At 40.2% G+C, this 24,064-nt stretch overlaps 2 pseudogenes; both read right to left on the bottom strand.

Moving 5' to 3' along the window:
• The window catches only part of LOC149193002 (DNA polymerase delta catalytic subunit-like), an 85,194-nt pseudogene extending 68,148 nt beyond the window's left edge, over positions 1–17,046 (bottom strand).
• A 4,612-nt stretch (positions 17,047–21,658) lies between these two features.
• On the bottom strand, positions 21,659–23,623 carry LOC149193001 (putative UPF0481 protein At3g02645 pseudogene; annotated as a pseudogene).
• Between the last annotated feature and the right edge of the window lie 441 nt (positions 23,624–24,064).

The raw sequence follows: 24,064 nt of genomic DNA, 5'->3' as shown, positions 1-24,064 counted from the left end.
CAATTAAACATCACTGACTCCATGCCCAATGGCCTAGAACACCCTGATAAACATATATCTATCTTGACTGAAATCATCACCCAGCAAAATTCAAAACAAAACCTTGAGCATCATAACTAGCCTAAAATAGTATACAAACAAAGTTAAATCATAAAGAGAGAGCCCTCTCTGGTCATAGGTAGGCTAGAACCTGTGACCCAAAGATTGGTTAGTGGTTACCTCGGCCGTATTCCCTTGGGAGTCAAAGGGAACAACCTGAGTGTTAACATCATTGGCGACTCCACTGGGGACGAACTGAATTCAAAAACCCCTGTCTGATTCTTAATACTGTAGATAAAGCCTGAGTGACAGCCAGACAGCCTTAGAAACTGCCTCTGCTTTGCATTTGCAGGAGTATATAAAAGCTGCCTCAGTCAATCTTTATTCAGTCTTAAGTTCCATACAATCGTTCTATACATAATCAGTCCTTTTCAAACATTAATATTTCTTAGAAAAATCTTCCACAGAAAATCATAAGAAGCTGGCTCCTAAAAAGAAAACTAGGCACACCAGGTCAAATCCTGACCCAAATCCTGCACCTGTTTTCGATAACCCCAATTTGATTCCGAAGACTCTTAGGAGCCAAAAGGAACCAGAGCAATCTCCTGAATCTAGCCCTGAGGCAGTTCACCAAAGTTTTATTCCAACCCCTGCTAAACCATCAGTCCACCATCATACAGCTCATTCTTCCCCCTCTTCATCGTCCACTTCACAAAACATATTGTCTACACCCTACACACAAACTGCTACTACTGTCCCTGTTATCCCAGTTGTTCCCTTTCTACCAGTTGTCCCACTTATCCCTCCAAACATGGAAAATCGTTATGCACCCCTTCAGTTACCTGGTAATCCTGGGGCCATGCCTCAGGACTACCAAAGCAAGATTACTTATTTTGATGGAACCAGTACATACACTGCCTTACAGCATACCAAGAAAATGCAAGATTACTTTGAAAACTATGAGAGATGATGATGATGTAAGGATGAAAATTTTTGTCCAAAGTTTAACAGGTGAAGTAAGAACCTGGTTCAGGGCACTGGCTGTAAATTCTATAACTGATTCGGGTGCCCTTTATCAGTCCTTCCTAAACAGATGGGAGAAGAAAAAGGACCCTCTACATATCTTATCTGAATATGACACCATAAGGAGAGGCCCACAAGAAACTGTCTTGGACTATTGCACTAGATTCAACACTATCTGTAATGCCATTCCTCAAAATCTTAGGCCCCCACCTGATTTAGCATTGATTAAATTCCCTGATGGGTTTGATGCTGATATGGCATATCAACTAAGGGAAAGAGCCCCTGCAACTCTGGCAGACATGCAAAACATAGCTGTAAGTGTGGAAGCAAATCTGATTGCTAAAAGAAACCGGGCGAGAACTGAAATAAGAACTACTTTTAAAGAAGAACCCTCATCATTTGAGCAAAAGCTAGATGCAATCATCAAAGGGATGGACAGACTTGGAGACAGGGTGGAAACCATAGAAAGAAAATCATCATGGGAAGGTCAAACAAGCAATATTAGAAACCCAAACTTTAGAAAGAATCAAAATCCCAATGTTGGAAGGACTGATCCTGACCAGCATGTCAGACCCCCTTTCCAAGAGAATTATGCTGAGGCTTCAACATCTAGTGAACCTAATGAGGACCCTCACATCAACCTAATGGGTTTGGACAGTGAAAATCAAGTTTTTTTAACACAAGAAGACCAAGAGGTCTACAACGACAACCAATTCCACACTAAGTCAGGAGAATCATTTGATTTCAAAGAAGGTTATGATGCAACTGTTTATGAGGTACACAAACAGTACAAACTAAGGACCAGAACAATAGATGTACCTGAACCTCTTAAAAAGGACAATAAGCAACCAAAAAAGGTCAATGATAAGAGTACTCCCCCACAATCAGCTGGCAATTCAAACCCAAACACCACAGAAGTTACTGTGGAGGATATTTCAGAGCACCAGACATCTGAAAGCCAGCCAGCCTCACTTCAACCAGAAAAAGTAAAGTCAGATAATACCCTTGGAAGTAAACATGGCACCAATTTTACTCAAGACAATATCAACCATGAACAAAAGATCATTGATAACTCAGCTGAAAAGGAAAAATCTGTTGCACTTAATGCCAAAATTCAATTGGAAAAGCCTTTTAACCTGGAAACTGAAATAAGTAAACTAAAGATAGCAGTCCCTCTTTCGGAATTGGCTAAACATGAGGTATACAGGCAGCAGATTAACAAGTCACTCCAAGTATCAGACAATAAAGATGCTGTGAATGTCCTAGATGACCAACCTGAGTTGCTATTCGGACCTGAGGTTAATGGAAAAACAGAAAATGGAGGGGTTCCACCCTTTTATGTCAGTCTAAACATTCATGACAAGGTTCTACATAACACAATGTTTGATTCCGGGGCCTCACACAACTTAATGCCCAAATCTGTAATGGAAAAACTTGACTTAGACATCACAAGACCTTATAAAGATCTATTCTCATTTGATTCAAGCTAGGTCAGGTGCTTAGGCTTGATTAAAGATTTATGTGTTTCCCTGGTTCAATACCCAACCAAAACTATCTTGATGGATGTAGTAGTAGCTGACATACCCCCTAAGTATGGCATGCTCTTGTCCAGATCCTGGGGGGCCAAACTCCAAGGATCTTTGCAATTGGATATGTCCTATGCAACTATCTCAGTCTTTGGGCAGCCAAAGAGATTATACCGTGAAACTTTGATGAAATATGTGGTAAGCAGTCAAGAGAAGCCCCAAAATTTCCCAATCTATTCAATACACTCTGACATGGATTCATTTATTCTCTACAATGCTGACATCTGCAACAAAGCTTATTCTGAGCTATTAATGACAGTAGAGGCAGAGGAGTTAGATGAGAAACGCACTTTCAAAGACCAAGGGACTGTGGGTACAGCTGATAAGACAAAGGAACATGATGCACCAAGTAACTTGCAAGAAACCAACCCACCCATGATCCAACTTTCTAGTGATTCCAATCCAAATCTTGATCATGAAACCCTATGGTATTTAGAATTTGATGGCTCTGTAAACCGGTTGGGAGCTGGGGCAGGAGTCTGGATCCATAATATGCACAATGACCAAGCTGAGGGCCATGCATACAGACTAAACTTTCGATGCACAAACAACATGGCTGAATATGAGGCCCTTCTGTTAGGTCTGAAACTCATGAAAAATCTAGGTGCAACCAAAATCTCAATCTTAGGAGATTCAGATCTGATCATACAACAGATGAAAGGAAACTTTACCACAAATGATCTGAGGTTGAGAGCATATAAGGGAGCAGCTATTCAAGTACTTGAGAGGTTCTCACAATCACAGTTGACTAAAATTTCCAGAGAACTCAATCTACATGCTCACAGCTTGGCAAACTTTGCCAGCACTTGTAAGTTGCCTTTTAAAACCAATCATACATTTACTGCTGAAATCAAACACAGACCTTCAGTTCCAGATAACATCAAGAATTGGCAAGTCTTCGAGAGTAATACACAGATAAATAACTTCCTCACTTTAAAGGAAGAATTTTCCGGCATGAACATTGACACTAGCACTAGAGATGATCAACCACAAGTATGCACAATTACACAGAAAATATCAGCTGAAACAGCTGATCTGGTTTTACATCCTACCACCTTTGACAAGGAAACTATACGGGAGTTGAAACAACCAGATGGAGAGGAAATGGCTGAAACAGAAGCTGAGGTAATTGAGCTAAAGGATAATTTTCTGCCCATAGGTCTAACCCCTTTGGAGGATCTGTTTGATTCAAATGATATTTCAAGAAAACCAAAAATGCAACCATTGAATGCATAAATAGAAGATTGTAACATTGGGACTCCTAAAAATCCCAAAATGGTTAAGTTATCCAAAGCATTACCACTTGAGCAGAAACTAAAATACATTGAGTTATTCAAGGAGTTTCAGGATGTCTTTGCCTGGAGCTATGAGGACCTTAAATCTTATGATACATCAGTTATCCAGCACACTATACCCTTAAAAGAAAACCAAAAGCCTTTCAAACAGAAGCTTAGGAGAGTCAATCCGGTCCTCCTCCCCCTCATTGAAAAAGAGGTTAAACGTATGTATGAAGCAGGGATCATTGCTCCAATCAGATTCTCAGAGTGGATTTCAAACCTAGTGCCTACTAGGAAAAAGACAGGGGAAATCAGACTGTGTGTTGACCTAAGAAATTTGAACAAAGTCTCTCTCAAAGACCATTACCCCTTACCAAAAATGGATCATATCTTGCAAAGGGTAGTGGGAGCCTCTAGAATCTCCTTACTAGATGGTTTCTCAGGATTCAATCAGATTCTAGTGCACCCGGATGATCAAGACAAAACTGCCTTCACAACACCTTGGGGAACATTCAAATATGTCAAAATGCCTTTTGGGCTTAAAAATGCAGGGGCCACATTCCAAAGAGCAATGGATATTGCCTTCACCAAAGAACTCCATGATTTCCTAGTTGTCTATCTTGATGATCTTACAGCCTTTTCAAAATCAGATCAAGAACACTTAGAACACTTGAGGCAAGTTTTCACAATTTGTAGAAAATATGGCATATCTTTGAACCCAAAGAAATCACTGTTTGGGCTGGAGGAAGGTAAACTCCTGGGGCATATAATCTCAAAAGATGGTATTAGGATTGATCCCGACAGAATTCAAGCTATCCTACAAGTACCACATCCAAGAAACATCAAAGAGCTACAAAGCTTTTTAGGAAAAATCAACTTCTTGAGGAGATTCATTCCCAATTTGGCTGAACTCATAAGACTGTTAAACAATATGCTAAAAAAGGATTCCAAGGTCAAATGGACCATGGAAGCTAGACAAGCCTTTGAGGATATCAAAAGGGCATTGACAAATACACCAGTCCTAACAAGCCCTAGATTTGATCAAGATTTTATTATTTTTTCTTTTGCATCTGAACATACAATTGCTGCTGTTCTGCTACAAAAAGATGACCAGGGCTGTGAAAAACCCATTGCATTTTTTAGCAGAGCCCTTAGGGATGCCCCCTTGAAATATCAGATCATGGAAAAACAAGCCTATGCATTAGTAAAAGCCATCAAGGACTTCAGAATCTATATCCTGTACTCTCATATAATTGCCTATGTTCCTAATGCAGTGGTCAAAGACATTCTAACCCAAGAAGGAATTGAAGGCAAGAGGGGCAAGTGGATTGCCAATATCTTAGAATATGACATTGAGATCAAACCTACCAAACTGATAAAAGGACAAGGCCTAGTCAAACTAATGACTGAAACCAATTTTCAAGCCCTTGACATTAATGAACTGGACGACGAACAGGAGATGGCGACTCCATAGATCAACCAAGCCTTTATACAATCTCCATGGTATGCTGATATATGTTTTGTATTATTAAACCTGCAAGCTCCTCCAGGGTTGTCCAGAACCAAGAAAAGATTCTTGAAAATGAAAGCATCAAGGTTTTGTATTATTGACAGTGTTTTATTTTGGAGAAATCATGAAGGAATCTTACTTAATTGCCTAACATTAGAGGAAACTGACAATGTCCTCAAGGAATTTCATGCAGGTGATTGTGGAGGACACTTATACTGGAAGTCCACAGCTGATAAAATCCTAAGGGCTGGATTTTATTGGCCCTCCTTGTTTGCTGATGTAAAGAAATTTGTAATGTCTTGTCACAAATGCCAAATTTTTGAGGGCAAGAGAAAGCTATTGCCTTTACCACTTAAACCAGTTTCAACTGAGAGACCATTCCAGCAATGGGGTTTAGACTTTATTGGTGAAATTCACCCTCCATCCTCTGGCCAGCACAGGTGGATTCTCACTGCCACAGACTATTTTACTAAATGGATAGAAGCCATCCCTTGTAGGCAAGCCAATGACTCCATTATTATACAATTCCTAGAAACCAACATCTTGTCCAGGTTTGGCTGTCCAGATAAAATCATTACAGACAATGCTGCTCCTTTCAAATCCAAAAAAATGATCAACTTTTGTCACAAGTATCACATGACCCTAGGTCATTCCACTGCCTACTATCCTCAAGGTAATGGCCTAGCTGAGTCTTCCAATAAAAGTCTCATCAACATCATTAAGAAAGTTTTGGAAGAAAACAAAAAGAATTGGCATAAGAAATTGATCAATGCATTGTGGGCAGACAGACTAACCACCAAGAGATCAATTGGTATAAGTCCATATGAACTGGTTTATGGGCTAGAAGCAAAGTTTCCCTCATCTCTAGGAATCCCTGTGATCAAGTTGCTGCAAGAAATACAAGCTGAGCCCAATGATATTCAAAGAAGAATTAATCAAACAATTCACTTACAGCAAACAAGAGAGGAAGTCTATCAAAGAACCCAAGTTCTACAAGAAAAGCTCAAAAGAATATTTGATAAAAGAACCAAAGCTGAAGATTTCTTTATAGGAAACAAAGTGCTAAGATGGGATTCCAGGAGGGAGGACAAAGGGAAACATGGTAAGTTTGATTTCTTATGGAAGGGACCTTATGTCATCTGTGCTATACAAGGTAACAACACCTATTTTCTAAGAAGTTTGGATGGCTCAAACACTGAGGAAGGCCCAGTCAATGGGAGAATGCTCAAGCATTATTTTGACTCCCTTTGATCAAACACTGAACAGGCATATATTGTACATAAATATTTGTATTTTCAAATTATTTTCAGTTACAGCAGATAAATAAAGCACCAAGTGGAGCAGATTTTGAGAAAGACTAGGGTGCTGCACTATTTTCCTTTTTGGAATATGTTTGATCCTGGCATTAGAAAGCAAGGAAGAACACAGAGGAACTATCAAGGTGATAAAAAAAAAAAAAATCAGAAACAGATAAAAAACAGATCTGCAAATTCACAGCAAATCAGCTCAGTGGATATTGCCTGTAAGTATCTAAGATCCTGGTCAATAGTCTCTAACAACAGAAAAATTCAGACTGCAGCAAGAATACAGAACTCAGGAAATCTGACCTGCTGTTCTTGGCTTTTCATATGGAAAAGCCATCCTCGAGTGGAGCCACTGTTAGCCTCCTATACCAATAGGTTTTCATCTCTCATGATTGACAGTGGAAGTGCCAAAAATGTTCACCTTCCATGCTACTAAGGTTCCATTTTTGTGAAAGAAGCAGACAGTTAAAAAATGTAAAGAGGGTATGCCTTAAAAGAAAAATCAAAAGGCAAGAAAATGAATTGGTCAAAGAAAAAATAAATGAAATGAACCCCAAATAAAGACCATGAAAGTGGCTAATCCAAAATGCCACTGCTACTTTGATGGGTGGTCCAACAGCTCAAGCTGGGCCTCACCATGTTTTAAATTGCATGTTGTAGACTAGAAAGGAAGTACCTGCTCAAACAGTTTAAGCTTGACAGATGACTAGGTGGATAGAGAAAGGAAGGAGCCCAACTGCTTAATCTGGGCCCTTGGAAGTTATAAGGGCAGACTTAGATAGGAGGACAGCAAAAAGAAAAGAGAATTATCAGGGTTTGCAAGGCTAAGTGCACCCATCCAAAGGAAGAAAAAATGTTAGGCATATTAGGCAGGGTAGGCAGTTGAAGGTTGCAGAATACAAGATCTAAGCATATGACATGAGAAAAATCACATATGATGTCACCAGCAGGAGAAAGACAAGAGCAATGCCCTATTTGGCAAAACTACCAAACCATCACTAACTTCCCTCATCCCCTTCAAAAGTCTCTTACTAACATCCCCTTGAGCACTGCAGGACCTGCCTGATCAGTCCTCCTTACATTTCTCATTTGTAAAAGTTTCATGTCAGAAGAGACTTCTCTCTTTGAAGAGAAGCCACATTTCTTGTGTAAAATCTTTCTTCATTCCCATCTGCTTCTAAAACTAAGTTTACTCATTAAACTTAGCTCTTTACCCCTCTCTCATATCCCCAATTCATATTAATTTCTAATTTTACTATATAAATCCCTAAGTGCTACCCCTCCCCCTACTATTATAGCATTGTATGCAAACAACCCAAAAAATGTATAAATATCCCCCCCTTTAGCATTATAGCTAATTAGCACTTATATGGGAGACATTAGTCCATCAGGGACTATACTCAACCCTTGCTTGGGAATTACTCTAACCCTTGGTTAGGCTAATAGCCCACACTAAACCCTCTCATACCCCATTTTCCGAAAAATACATATGCAAACCCTTTCCCCCCGCCCAAACCTAAGGTTAACTGTCTGATCAAACCCTGACATTTTAACCCATATACCTCTGAAATCTATTAAAATCCCCGTAACCAAAGTTCTAAACCCAAAGAATTTAAATGATTATTTAATTAGCTGGCGGGTCCCCACCCAAACTTGCATGCTGGGTCGGGGTGCCCGCCAGCCGTCGATCTCCTGCTGCCCCCGATCCGAAGGTGGGCGGTCATTTTCAGATTTCAACCTGCCGCGCTTTAGCATCCAGGGAGTAGGTGGTTTTGCTCCCGTACGCTGGACACGTGGCAGCCCCCGAGGTTGTTCGGAGCCCCCCTCCCCATTACTGCCTTTCCCCAACAGCGGTGCGGGGAAACTGGAAACCGCCCTTCCGGACCCGCCTCCCCTGTCACGTCGATCCCACTTCGCCATGACGTCATACCCCGAGCGCCCGCCACCTCGCCGCGTCACCCTCCACACCATCTTGCCGCCCCCACGTCCCTCCACCGTGTCTCGCCACGCTGGCCTCCAGCTCAGCACCCACGTCATCATCCGTACCCGGGCCCGCCGATGACATCATGCTGACGTCATCGCGCAAAAGCGCCAAAATCCCAAATATGCCAAATTTGTCGTTATAAACGCACAATTGAGCCGTTTTATGTCATTTTCACCAGAAAGAAGACAGAGCCGTTTACTCCTTCACTCCAAAAAATTGCCTCCAAGCCGCGAATTTGAAGCTTCAGACGCCGCCACTCACCAATTCAGCTGTGTTCTTCATCCATTGCTCAACCCGGCAGCATCTCGGCGTTAATTGTCCAGGTATTTGCCGAAATTTCCCATTTGCCCGTGTTCTTGCCATTTTTCTGCAAAATTCTCCACTAAATACCTGGTAAATCCTAAATTAAAGACTGTCATTCAGTTAATGCTGGACCAAAACAACCTACATTGTCCCCTTGTTCAAAGGTCACTGTTAAAACAATCGTTATCGACCTTAATTTGCAATTTATCCTCCAAACTGCCCGGCATTGTTCCCTTTTGCCGAGTACATACTTCAAGAACTGCATTTTATCAACTTTTAGTCCTGCCCTCCCTCTGCAATTTATCCTCATTATTCACAATCTTTGTGAATTTACCAGAGCAGAACAGAGGCAAGTCTGCTTAGTCTACCTACTCCTCTTTGAAGATATATCTGGCATCACCTACATTCAGTCTGCCACCTGACTTCTGAAAAGATTTATAAGCTATTACATTTACATTGTTGCATTCAGAAACTGCATTTCAAAGATAACACTTGAGGACTATACAATGGCTACACCTGCACCCACAGCTCTCAGTGTTGCCCCCATGAATCCACCTAACAAAGAACTTGAGGCCCTGCCTCTTGCTAACAGAGATTACCTCATCCAAGACCTTGTGGGTGACAGGAACCATTTGCAGACCTTCCGGGAATTGAGGGACAGCTATTTGAGCAACAATGACACATATGGGATATGGGAATCCAATCTGCCTCATTACTTTCTCCCATCTGTTAACATTTTTCCAGAAATCATCCGCTTATGTGCTGAGAATTATGATCCAAATCACAGAGCTGTCAAGTCTCCATCTGGGAGCATACTCTTCCACATCAATGCTGAATCCATCAACCAGATGCTCAACTTCAAACAAACTCAGCTGCTGTTTCCCTTCTCCATGAACTATCTACTGGTTACAGGTGCCAAGCTTTCCACTGCTGACATTCAGAAGATCACCAAGACATTTATGAGAGCTGACCGCCAGCCCACAGGGCCACCTCCTTTCTTGCATGTCCATTTTACTGATGTGGGCCAACTTCTGGTTGACATGATTTCTTATGTATTGGGCTATAAAACCAGTGAATTCGTTGATGAGACAGTGCTGGTGTTATTAGCTGCCTACAGCCCAGGCCAACCTCCTGCCTACAAGTATAACTTTGCTAAATTTATAGCCAACAAAATACATGACCAACTCTTCAAAGTGGACAGGGAGGGCATATTCAAATATTCATCATACATCTACCACTTGTTCATGTATTATCAATCCGAGGCCTTTCAATGCCCTATCAAGAAGCTAGATTCTAAGGGAGAAAGAAGGTCTGTCATCTTCTGGTCATCAGTTTTCCACCAAGTCCATGATTCACCATATTCATACTGTGAATTTATTGATCAATTTGTCTACCTGGTCTCTTGCTTATTGATGAGGTCCCCTCCTCCCAGAGTGTCATTTGAAATCCAGAAAACTCTGCAGCTGTCCAAAAATTATAAAATAGGTGATTGGTACCTATACCAAGATCATACAGTCATCAGAATTTATGGCTGTGAGCTCTGTCCATATAGGCTCCCAAAATATGTACCAATGAGACTGTTTGCCTTGGAGTACTATAGGCAGCTTATTCACTCTGACCTCACCCACTTTCATAGTGCTAAGAAGAAAGCCCACCTCAAGTTTAAACACCACCTGGGCCCCTTTATCATGAACAAAAAAGAGGGATGGCAAGAGGCTGAGCAAATCCTCAAAGATAAATACAAGCTATCAAAAAGCTTCCGATGGGTCCCTTATGACCCCGAAGGCTTCATCTGTGCTAGAAGGGTCAAGTACAGGCTGCGAGGCTATGAGCACTGTAAATTTCCACATATTGAGCAGTATGCCAATCAGCAAGAATGGTTGCAAGACACATTATTTGAGAAACTAACTGAAGAAGAAATAATGCAAAGAAATGTCAAGGATTTGGAAAAAACTCTTGACTTAGATTCTGTGCAGCAGGTAGTTTTCAAGCAGCCGCATCCGATTGGAGAAGGGACCTCAACTACTACAACTGCACCAGCCACCCAGGCGCCATCTACAGCAGCATCAGGCACAGACAAGGGCAAAGGAATAATGGGTGCTGAAGAAGAGATAGTGAAAGAAAAGCCTGCCTCCTCAATTGGGCAGCAACAAGAGCAAACCCCTCCACCACAAACAGAACCACCAATAGTGCCTGCATTGCAGACCCCTGCACATGAGGAGAGGGGCAAGAAAAGGGATAGAGAAGAGTCCACTCCTGCTAGTGGATCCTCCCAGCAACCTGAGGCCAAGCGGCAAAAGATTGACCCCCCAGTCATAGAAGAAATAAGTGAAGAAGTTCTTGATATTCCAAGGAAGGAGGGAGGAGACAGCCAGCAAACGGCTACAAGCTCTTTTCAGCAAGAGCAGGGATTACAGCTTGGCATGGAGGTGTCCTCCTCCACTCAGCAGAGCAAGAAGCCTTCAAGCACCAAGGCTTCCTTCAAAGAGATAAAAGCACAGAATGAGCTGTTGAGAATAGAAGTATACAAACAATTCCTCAAAGCAACACCAACCAAGCAAGAGAGGTTGATGTCAGTGTATGACATACAAGAGGAGAAGATGATCCTCAGCCACTTCAAACCCAAGGTGCCACAGCCTCATTCAGCTGCAGATTTTATAAAAACAAAGGTGGAAGTCATGGCAAAGGACATTCACCCCATGGACCAGATAGAGCTGCACAAACAAACGGGAGATATGGTCTATGCCACCTTGGTAGACAGGGCCACAATGGCCCATGAATTGAAAGAATCACTGAATAATACCAACATTCAGTTGGATTTCGAGAGAATGTCCTCCACGGCCAAGGACAACAGGATTAAAACACTAGAGGACATCATCGTGGACCTAGGACATGATCCTAAGGACCCAAAGGGTGTGAGGGCCCTCATGAAAAAGAAGGATGATGATATTGCTGCATTGAAGAAAAGGCTGAAACTGCTTCCCACTGAGCACCCCCAAACAGCAGAATTGCAAAAGGAAAAAGAGTCTGAAGATCAGTTCAATCTTATAATGCAGCTGAATCAAAGAGTTATTGATCTGGAGAAGGAACTAGAAGGGGCACTGCAAGACAAACAGGGAGAATCTACCTCCCAACCTCCTCCAACTACCTCAACCACTGCCACCACTACAGAGGCAACAGTAGCCCCTGCAACTACTACAGCAACAACAGAAGCAGCAGCAGCAACAACAACAGCTCCTGAGTCCAGCTTAAACATGGATGATTTGACAAAGGCTATCAAAGAGCTGGAACTTCAGGCAACCGAGATCAAGCAGGCCAAGGAAAAATTAGCAGAACTAGAGGCCAAATATGACAAATCAAAGATGACTGTAGCAGAGCAGTCTAGAGAAATTAAGGCCCTCAAAGACAAAATAAAGGCCTTAGAAAAGGAGCTCAAACTTGAAAATGCTCTGGCAGAAATAAAGAGAATTTTGTGGGCCCGGATTGACCTCTCCCTTACTAGACAATGGAAGTCAATCAAGACAGTGCATGAACAAATGGAATTGATTGGCCAAGCACAAATTGAGATCCAGAAATCCAGAACAGTACTAGGGAACAGGCCTGAGCAGGCCAACAGAATGATAAATTTTCTCAACAATCAGACTAAGGAGGAGTTGGCAGCCCTGAACATCATTAACAGAACAGATGCTGTCCTTACAGCTAAAAAAGTGCTCACCCTCAGAAATTTTGCACAAACTGTAGAAAGAAAATGTCATGAAATGCAGGCTGAGGTGGATGAGTACAAGCTCAAAATGGGAACACTGCAAGAAAAGGGATTGCCCAGCCTACTAACTAGCACAGGAAGACTGCTCCCCCGTGAGCAATATGCTACCAGGATGAAAATTTTTATTGAAAATCAAATCACTGCATCTGCCAGTACTTCTAAGGAAACAGGGCCTCCAACAGGGCAGGGCCTCTATGACAAACTTGAAAATCTATTTTTCATTGAACATGAGATCAATCACTTATTTGAAGTTCCTCCAAATTTTTATAGATATACAGAGGCAGATGAAACCTTGGTGAAAATTCGAAGACACCAGCTGCCCAAAGAGGATTGGTGGCAGGCAATGCTGCAAATTTTGCCTCAGTAATTTCAATTGATCAATCCTAGTCAGCTTCAACTCAGCCAAAGGCAAAAAGCAGAATCTGGGCAGCATACAAGGCAGCCGAAAAGGGTGACTCAGCATGAAGACAGTGACAGCAAGCCAAAACATAGGAAATGCACAAATTTTGGGCAGCACGGCTTCAGCCGACTCCATCGGTCACAAAGTCAACATTCTCTGACCATTTTGGACAGCTAATACACTTAGAAGTTACTACAGCATTTATTTTCTCAGCTACAACGCTCCAGGAGTTGGCACAGTATTAATGAGCCATTAACTCACTAGCTAGATATTTTCTGATGTAAATTTTGTATATATACCTCCCCTGGCAACGTATTAGGGGTTGGTGATTTTTACTCTGAGGCAATATATTGTATGTTTTTCATATGATCTAATACAAAAGGCTGGAAAGCTCAGCGTTTCTTGAATGCTAGATGTCTCAATGATGCTCTGCGTGCTGTTGCAGAATTCCTGTGCTGTCTAATGGAACAATAAGTTTTCTCCATCTATGTTTTATCTTCTTATGTTTGTTTGAATCATATGCATATTTCACCAATCTAAATAATAGGGAAAAAGAATAGTACAGGATATGTTTTAATTACACCCTGTATTCGATCTCTGTTGTTGAAAATGTTTTCTTCAGAATTAATCATAAACATGAATTCTTAATTGCTCATGTTTGCATCAATTATATAAATATGAATGTTATATAGGAATTCTTCAGTGCTCCTAAATAATATTCTCACTGTTCTCCATATCAGCTTACTGAAAGATCCTTAATTGCCTTTCATGCCCTGATTACATCACACCCAATTACAGATTTTAAAAAATTGTTCCTTAGACACTTATCTGGCTCTGTAGCATCACTGTTGTATCAACGCAGACATATCAAGCAATTAAACATCACTGACTCCATGCCCAATGGCCTAGAACACCCTGATAAACATATATCTATCTTGACTGAAATCATCACCCAGCAAAATTCAAAACAAAACCTTGAGCATCATAACTAGCCTAAAATAGTATACAAACAAAGTTAAATCATAAAGAGAGAGCCCTCTTTGGTCATAGGTAGGCTAGAACCTGTGACCCAAAGATTGGTTAGTGGTTACCTCGGCCGTATTCCCTTGGGAGTCAAAGGGAACAACCTGAGTGTTAACAGAGCCCTAGTATTGCAACAAGAGTGATGCAACTCTCAAGGCTACCAACTTTACTTTATCAACTTAAGGTTTCGTACAAACTTCAAAGTCACAATGTTGTTTACACACTATATTATGTGTTATTCTACTCATGCCACCCTCAACTGGGTCACTTGATCTTTAAGGTTCCAGACCATTCCTCTACTGAACTGAAAGGAGTCTAACTACTGAAAGAAGAATGTGAATTTTAGTCCTAGTTCAGAGAAAATAAATCCTTTTACACTCAAAACATTAAAGACGACAACTTGTAAATGCTAGGAAATGACACCAATCTTATGTTTCTTTGCAGAAAGGAAACTATGCTAACTTCCATTCAATCATCTAGCTATCAGGGTTGCTTGAAAACAAAAGATTATTCTACCATTTCATAATTCAAGAATGCATGCATTGACTATCTAATTCACACTTGCAAAGTAAATAAAGTTCTAATTGCTAGATTTAGAAATCAAAGAACTAATGCTATCTGATCTTGTAGGAAGGAAAAGGAGTGAAAAATTGGTCTAGGTGGCACTTATGGTCATGGAGTCCAAGCTAAGGGGTGGAACTACTCCTAAACTAGGCTAAGTTATCATTTCAGGTCAAAAAAGGGTCAAAACAGGCTGCTACAAGTGAGCTATAGGATGTTGTGACAGGATGTCCTATACTGCTACAAGTTATCCTGAAATGCTATAGGAAGTTGGCTGAGAGCTTTTGGAGAGCAAGAATGGTGATATGAAGTGTTGGAAGGGTGTATGAAAACTAGGGACAATGTGGGGAAGGTGATCTTCACCGTTGTCCAAGCCCAGTACTTCAAGAAGGTTGAGTTTGGCTAAGATAACTTGCTCACAGTGACATGGAAATAGAGGTTTGGAACATGGGTTGACATGCATCAATAGAAGGGGGAAAGGACCTAAATGGAGTTGGTGGAAAGGATCCTTGCCTGCAGATCAACAATCATGGCATAACACCTACATTTATTACTTTTCATTTGAAAATTGTTTTTTGTCAATATGGAAAAGATGAATTGAATTTGGAAAAAATAATCTAATTACTACTAAGAACTTGAATGATGAGCTGAAATATATTCTAAGCTATAGCAAATAGGAGAAGAAAAATAACAAGTGTAACTCTTTCCAAGAAATCATAAACAACTATCTAACTAATGCTACAACTTGATTGATGCAATTGACAAGAAATCAAACTTTGTTTTTGGGCTGTGAGAGTGGGGTCCTCTAATCATGATCCCATGAGGGAGATGAGATAGGGGTCACTGTCACAATATTTTTGATGTATTCTACTCTATTTCACTGCAGCAACTAATTTACCCTTTAAGCTAATGGAAGCATGAATAGACCAAAAACTTAATCAATCTTTTAAGCTAAAATACATGAATAAACTGTAGCAACTAATAAATATTCTAGCCTAAGAATATAGATATAGGAGAGGAACTTCTGCTACTATGGTTGGGCCCTAACCCAAGAGCTTCAACCCTCTAAGTCAACTCAGTGTTGGATCAAAATAGAACTTCCGTTATCATTAAAAAAATAGCAAATACATCATAACGATAACAATCAAATGTGCTTCAGCTTAATGGCCTCTTGGCTATAATAAAACTTTGAATCCTAATGAGTCTCTTAGCTGGTTTAGTTATACAAAAATGGAGATACCAACAACTCCCTAGAAAATAGGGATATTTTCCTCCCTAACTCAAGAATAGGTGGATCTAACTCTTCCTTGACTTGCATTGGCTCGACTGCCAATGAACTCAGCCTGCTTGGCTTCCAATGACACCGAATTGATGAGATAGAGTGGGGTATCTTCGACTAATTTGAGGAATTAGAGAGGTTGACCACCTCCTATAATATCTCTTGCTTGTCTCCTCTGAGTTCCTACACTCAAATCATCTCAAAAGTGCTCCAATTCCTACATTTAACACACATTAGGCCACATGACATAGTAACACATCTTTACTCCTCACACTAAGCATAATATAACAAAATTTGTAGATAAATGTGAGAAAAATATAATTTAATAAGCTGGAAGATGGAATTTTTACCCATATAATATACCTATTGATGAGCCTCATCATCACCCCCTACTGAAATTTTTGCTCATCCTCTGAGAAACCTAGTCATCTATGTCCATGTCCTTCATGGCCCTAGTGGCCTCTCTGACATCCCAAGCTTCTGTAGATGGTGTCTCTTCCTGAGGATAGAAGCCTGCATTCTTCTCTATTTCTTCCCATTGCTTCCTTTCCTCTTCTTCCTTCCTTCCCTCCTGTAAACCCAATAGCAAAGGTGGACTGAGTTTAAGTCCAATCCAGTTGATCTTCAATATTTGCATTACCTTCTTGTATAGGGGTGTTCTATCCAATGCATTTCTCAATCTCTCAGGAGAGTGATACTCCCTGATCTGAAGACTGTGTGGTAGGGTATTCCATCTTCTCTGACATGCTTGTTGGCTCTCTGCCCCCAACAGTCTTAGAGTGTCCTCAAAATGGGAGATGGCCTTCTCTTGGGTGGCAAGGTATCTAGGTGCCAGCTTAGCATCATTGGAAATGATGTTGTGATTACTGATCACAGCCATGGAATTTATCTGCTCTACCTTGATGTAGAGGGGTTCTCTTTCTTCTTTTATCAATACTCTCTTCACCTCCTTAGCCCTGGCCTCCTCATGACTCATCCAAGATGCAAGATCCATTAGTTACAAGTCTCCCAACTTGGAATTGGGATCCCAAACATTCATGTCAGTTAAGGTGAGGTTGTGTAGGTAGAATTCAGCTAATTTGGCTCTGTCTTCAGGGCTACTCTTATCACACAACTCAATGAACTTCTTATAGTCCTACAATGGCATGGTCCCATGTTGTGGTAATGTCTTATTCTGTAACTGCATCTATTGGTCTTTGAGGAAAAGTACATAGGATTTGGGTGGCAGACTTCATTGAAGTGCCTCCATGGAGAGGGTTTCCATTGTGGCCAATTGGGTCTTCTTTTCTGTTAGGTCCCTATAATACTAGTGATTACCCCATTACTATTGTAGTTATATCCCTTATTAATATTGTGGTGCCCCTATTGTCCCCATATTGTTATTACTGTGCCCCATAGAATCCCTCTATTATTATTTTTGTGCTTTTATATTATTATTGTTAGGTCGGCTGGGTTATATTGTGACTCCTTAGACTCCTATATATAGAAAGGAGGTTTTGTCATTTGAATCATCGAAGAATTGTTCATTTATGTAATGCGAAGGAGGTTGCCCCCTCAAAGAGGTTGAATTCTAAGGCGTTGATATATCTTTTCTACCTTTTCGTGAGCTGGTTTCATAACATTTGGTATCAAAGCTTTGGATTCTAGGGTTTCGCTGCTCCAAATAGGTCATCGTGGCATTTTCGCTATAACTTTTTTTCTGCGACGTTTCAGAAGCGAAAAAAAACCCATTTGAGATGAAATTGCACTGAACCTTGGGTCCAAATTTCAGAGCTTTTCGCACTATATTTGCGAAGATATATTGGCATAAATTAAAAATGTTATTTGGTGAGATGAATTCCTTTGCATATATTGCATGGTCCTAAAGCATACTTTAAGGTCCCATGAACAAATTAGAACTGTTGAATTTATTTGCAAATACTTATCATATCAGCTAATGCTAAATGTCTCCATCCTTGTTAGCATTTAGGACATTTCTGTTTTCTTTGAGTGCCAAGAACGGCCACCCTTTCTGGTCCTTGACGGTATTTTTTTATCTTCTAACTCTTCTGTTTCTTTCATCCAAATTAACCTTATGATTCTACAATGTACAATAAATGTGCCCAATGGAAAAGCCATGGTCTAGAAATCTGATTGTAATTTCATGTATTCAGTTTGTAGTTTTGTTTCTTCTCAATCTTTTTAATCACCACCGAAATTTGGCATTTAAAGCATAAAAGATAGAGTTACTATTGAAGTGACATTGGGCAACTAGCTCAAAAATATATTTGAGGGCTACATCCTCTGATCCAAGAGCCAGCTTGTGGCCTTAAGTAGTGAGGTTTTAAAGCCTTCAACAGATGCATTGGCAATGTTCTCTGCCAAAAACATCTCGAGGAACAACACTTAGAAACCAAGAAAATAAATAGCCTAACATTTAATACAAAACTGCCTTAAAAGAGTGAATACTTCTATACACCCAAGCTATAAAACTCAAGCTATAAAATTCCGGGAACACTTAGAAGCAGGGAAAAGCTCTTAGCTTCATGGTTTAATGTTGTCCACCTATTGAACAATAAAAACATATTAACTTACATGACTGTATAGATGATAGATCAAAAAAACGATAAATAGAAAAACACATTGGGTTAAAAGAAAAAAATAATCTTCAAGTAGTTCTATTGAGTTCTTTAAGAATTCACATAGAGAAATGGCTCAACAAAATTCCAAACTGTCCATACTCTTCCAATAGTTCTCTTGAGTTCTTTAACAATTCACATAGAGGAATGGCTCAAATGCAACTTTATATCAATTAGGCGCTCATGTTGTCATAGTGGCTCAAAAGGTATGGTGTTTTATTGCCATCTCCTTAGATGTTTTCCTTTGCCTAAGATCCAACAAAAGCATGTGCAATGGTCCATCTAACTGGGTGAACCTCAACTATCCAATTGTATGCCCTGCAACTGTTAGATGCTCACCCTGTAGCTTGGCTTGGAGGATGGAAGATCATATATATATATATATATATATATATATATATATATATATATATATATATATATATATATATAAGTGATAGAGACTATACTGAATTGCTAAATAAAACTAAAAATTGCTTCAACAATTCTGGACCACCGCAATCATTCGATCACAGTACAAGCAAATAGCATGCAAATTGGTGGTAAACAATTGTATTTTATACTCCGATCACTCAAACAAAATAATATTTCATGATACCCTAGTAGAGAATCCGACAACCAGTTGTCCACCTATGTTTTCATAAAGTCTCGTACAATTAAATAAAGAAACATATTGGATTTAAAAGGAAGAAAAGAACTACTGAGTCCTATGCCGAGAACACTTTTCTACCATGTCCTTCTAAACCAACTTAGAAGTAGAGCAAAGCTCTTAGCTTCATGGTTTAATGTTGTCCACCTATCGAACAATAAAAACAAATTGACTTACATGACCGTATAGATGATAGATCATAAAGATGATAAATAAAAAGACACATTGGGTTAAAAGAAAAAACAAGAAATTGAGTTTCAGGCTAGGAACAAGTTGAAAAATAAGTTATAACATCAAAAAAAACCCAACTTGAAAAGAAATAGGGATTTTTTTATAACACAGTAAAGCTCAAGGAAAAAAAAGCTACCAGATGTCTCAAGAATGATGTGGAGAGAAGAATTGTATCTCTCTTATGCAAAAATCACTCCAAAATACTATTCACCTTGGAGATTTTGAAGGCGCATGGGAGGACACAACTGACCGCCTGTCAAACTCAAATCATGCTTTACACAGAAAGTCCTTACAGAGTGACCACCTGTCAAACTCAAATCATGCTGCCGTGAGCATTATAAGCATATAATCCGTCTTAAATTTCCAACGAATGAACAGAACAATGATAAGTTAATACTAATCAGTGCTTGCCAAAAGCCAGGGAAGAAGAACAAGAACAATGATAATTTAATACTAACCAGTGCTTGCCAAAAGCCAGGGAAGAAGAATAGCAACAACAACTGGTAGACCAAAGAAATGATTAACTCTAAGGCCAAGAGTGCAAGAAGATGGGGATGAAATATATGACTGTAGAAGATTTCACTAATGGCAGATCGGAAAAGAATGGCACGCGATTGAAAGGACGTAAAAGAATGGGAAAAAGCAGTCAAAAAAACAAGAAACCACCTCTCAGCATGGATGAAGAGGGTCTAATTCAGAGGAATTAATTTAAAAAGCCAAGAAACATGGATTGAGAGGATCTAGTTTATTGTAAACCAAGAAACCACCTCAACACATTTCACTGAAGAGATCTTTGTCCATATATTTGGATTTGCAAGCACAATCTGCTTGGGTCTGCACATGCCCATTTTTCTTTTGCTTTTGCGCTTTTGGCTCCCATGTTACTTTGATCTTTATTTCTATCAAATTTTCTGCAGCTATTTTTAGTTATTTCTATATTTTGCAATATGATGCCATTTTGAATACAAAAACATGCAGGTTGAATTGTATTTTAGATCCGGCCTAATAGCGAGACGAGAACTCCCATGTTACTTTGAGATTTATTTCTATCAGATTTTTTGCAGCGATTTTTAGTTATTTCTATATTTTGCAATATGATGCCATTTTGAATACAAAAACATGCAGGTTGAATTGTATTTTAGATCCGGCCTGACAGTGAGCTGATCGAGGGATGCTTGACAGATGTCAATAGGAGAATGAAAGTGTTGACGACGGAAGTGATTCAATATGAAGGCCTATCGTACTTTGAGCTTTATTTTCTATCAGATTTAAGTGATTCAATATGAAGGCCTATCGTACTTTGAGCTTTATTTTCTATCAGATTTTTTGCAACTATTTTTAGTTATTTGTATATTTTGCAATATGATGCTATTTTGAATACAAAGATGTGCAGGTTGAATTGTATTTTAGATCCGGCCTGACAGTGAGCAGCTGATCGAGGGATGAGCAGCTGATCGAGGGATGCTTGACAGATTTCAATAAGAGAATGAAAGTGTTGACAACGGAAGTAATTCAATAGGAAGGTCTATTGGCCTAAAAATTAAGGTTATACTATAAAAGTGAAAAAAAGGAAGTCATAAAAGTAGACTACCTGGGAAGTTTACAACTGTTGTGAATGTTGACTGCCCTAATCAGCTTCCATTCCCAGGAAGGGTTATCAAATGTTTCACAATCTGCGATTTTTACATTTTCACAGACTGACCGTCTTTGCATCGATGAAGGAACATAGAAATGGACATGGAGAAACATAAAAAAAAATACTTTTATACATAATAAAATTCCTACTTTTTGTTAGGTTATCTTTAACGATGGGAATTGTTAAAAAAATTAATGGTTAATTTCGTAATTCGCTTTAAAATCTGCGAGAGGATTCTCACTCTAAAATTCAAGAATAAGAATACGTGTGAATGTAATGTTCAGATGAAGCCACAAGACACAGCAGGGAGGACAAATACCATGAAAACGAGAAAGTTCAGTAATCACTTTGTGAAGTGGCCCTTCTAATCTGATTCTACAATAAAGTTGAAGGTCACTTTTAGCAATCCGAAGATTTCGCATAAAAATTCCCGTCAACAGTGATACTCATAGCATACCACAACACACAAAATGGAGGACAATCAAGCAAGAATCTTACAAAGGGCATTAGAAGTGGCAGTTTTCAACATTGTAAATGCAATTGGTCCACCAGCAACATTCTGGGGGCGTATCTCTAGTCTTGCAGCTGGGCTACCCACTTCTTGCAATCATACACAGAGCAGAAAGCCTGCAAGCAAGTGAACACTAAAAGTATAACTGCAGCTACCAGAGATAGGAATTGCCACGACCCGAATATATGTTCGTTGACGAACTCCACCACTGCAACATTCCATTTTCTATTATAATATCTATTTACATCATCTATAACATTGTCCAGATATCCGACCTTTGTGAGACGAACGCACTTACCCAGGCTGTTCCACAAGCTCGCAACCTCTCTGTCGCTTTGGAGGTGGTTGCAGATAATTCCACTTTGTCTCAACAATCTCACATCCGCTTCGCTGTCGATCATCCCGTTAATGAAATCAGTATATCGTGTGAAAACCATCGCACCTGGCGCAGCCGAAGCTTCGAAAGCCACCAGATTTCTCAGGATTATCTCTGTGTTGTTGTCCAGCTTTACTTTTGGAAGGTAAAGTGTCGCAGTCTTCACATCAAAACGTACTGAGGTGAGATCGCCGTTGGTAGGAGCAAATTTGAGTCCGGCAGAGTACAAATCGGCCACAGATGGTATGCTCAGTTCGTCTCTTGTGGGAGGTATGATCTTGACGGATGCTTCATCCCCTTCCCCTTCCCCTTTTCCTTCCTCCTCGTCATTTTTGTTGGCATCTTTATTGACCAGAAGAGCAAAAGGTCCCTTTAATGCACTCAGAATAGGTAGGTTCCCAAGAGTGGAAAGAAGACGTAAGGGCAACTTCATTACGACCTGCACAGCCCTCCCGCTGAGCGCTCTCCGAGTCAAGTTCGTGAGAAATCGAACGGGACCAATGTTGAGAGAGGAGACAGCATTCCACAATAAACTGAAGGCTCGTGTAACGGCTGACTTGTCCTCTGGAACATTCTCTTTCTTTTCTTCCTCTTTCGGAGTAGTTGGGTTTTGATTGTTGGAAATAGGAACGATAGCGTAGTACAGCACCTCTAGTATGTGGCCTCTCTCATTTGTACGGATCTTCGAATCCTCGGGCAGGTTGAAGCTGAAAGGCGAAAATTCTTGGCAAACAAGCCTCATCAGGGTGCATAGTCTCTCCTCTGCCTTCGTTTCAGAACACAACTGCAATTCCAAAAGCTTTTGCAATAGAAATAGCGGCAATTGATTTTCGAGCATCATGAGATCTCTGACAATGGAATTGTGGGCAGCACTGGTGCCACTCGGATCTAGGACTCGTCCAAGCTGCTTGACGTCTGCGTCCGAGTTTTCATCGGCGTGTCTGACATAAAACTGTAGACACTCGAGAAGGAAGACTGCGTCGAGAGCCATGAGCCACGCCAAGGTTTCTTCCTTGTAGTCGAGGAACTTGTGGTAGCTGCTCCGGATTCGCCATTCGTGCTTCTTAAACTCCTCCACAACCGCTGACTCAAACTTGAGTCCGCTGATTCTTTTTTGAAATCTACGAGCAGCTGCAAGTTTGTAGCGCTCCATGTCATAGAGCTCAGATCTCCAGTGATGATAGGGGCCGATGGAAATGCACTGAGGAGTGTATGCTTCAGGCTTCACCGCCAATAACTCTTTGGGCACATTAAAGACAGACATACATAATTCTTTCACTTCTTCCTCTTCTTCTTGTACATCAAAACTTCCCTTGATTTGAATAACCCAACCATTCTCATCGATCTTCAACTGAACATCAGTTGTGGACTCCATGTTTCTGAGTCGGAGGCAAACAGTCTCACAATAAAAAAAGGAGAACTGCGGAACCTTATATGGAGCTTCTCTGGTTAATGAATACACAGACCAGACCGGAGGAAACGGGTACCAAAAACTTTCCTTATTTCCTTCCTTTGAAACAGGCCTTATAGCATATTATCCATAACCTGACGGGTCCATATACGGTGCCTTTGTCGACAATATCTTTGACATGTTTAACACGATTTCTATGTTTTCTATGTTTTACTGTTATTGCTAATGAGTGAGCGCGAGATTATCATCAAACTGTGCAGGTGGGGACTGCAACGAGAAATGCCAACTATACACGCAACAAGTAAGTGGCTTCTTTGATAGTTCTAAACTATTTGTTATTGTCATTGTCAGCCTGGGAGGACCACTCGTTGGAAAAGCTTTCCTCTTACGCGACGAAGAATCTTACCGTCATCGAACATGATTTTATTATGGCTACACAAGTTTTGATGTTTATCCTGATAAAACATAATCATGGGTCATAATCAATTATAATCATTATATATAATCTAATTTATTTATAGTTAAATATGAATTTGAAATAATTAAAGGTATGGATAGTAAACTATGTATAGGTGATTGG

The sequence above is a fragment of the Pinus tabuliformis genome, chromosome 2_2 (assembly GCF_031772625.1).
Source record: "Pinus tabuliformis cultivar Carrire ecotype Pingquan chromosome 2_2, CPIR1, whole genome shotgun sequence".
Taxonomy (NCBI): domain Eukaryota; kingdom Viridiplantae; phylum Streptophyta; class Pinopsida; order Pinales; family Pinaceae; genus Pinus; species Pinus tabuliformis.
This window is presented reverse-complemented; position numbering and strand designations above follow the sequence as displayed.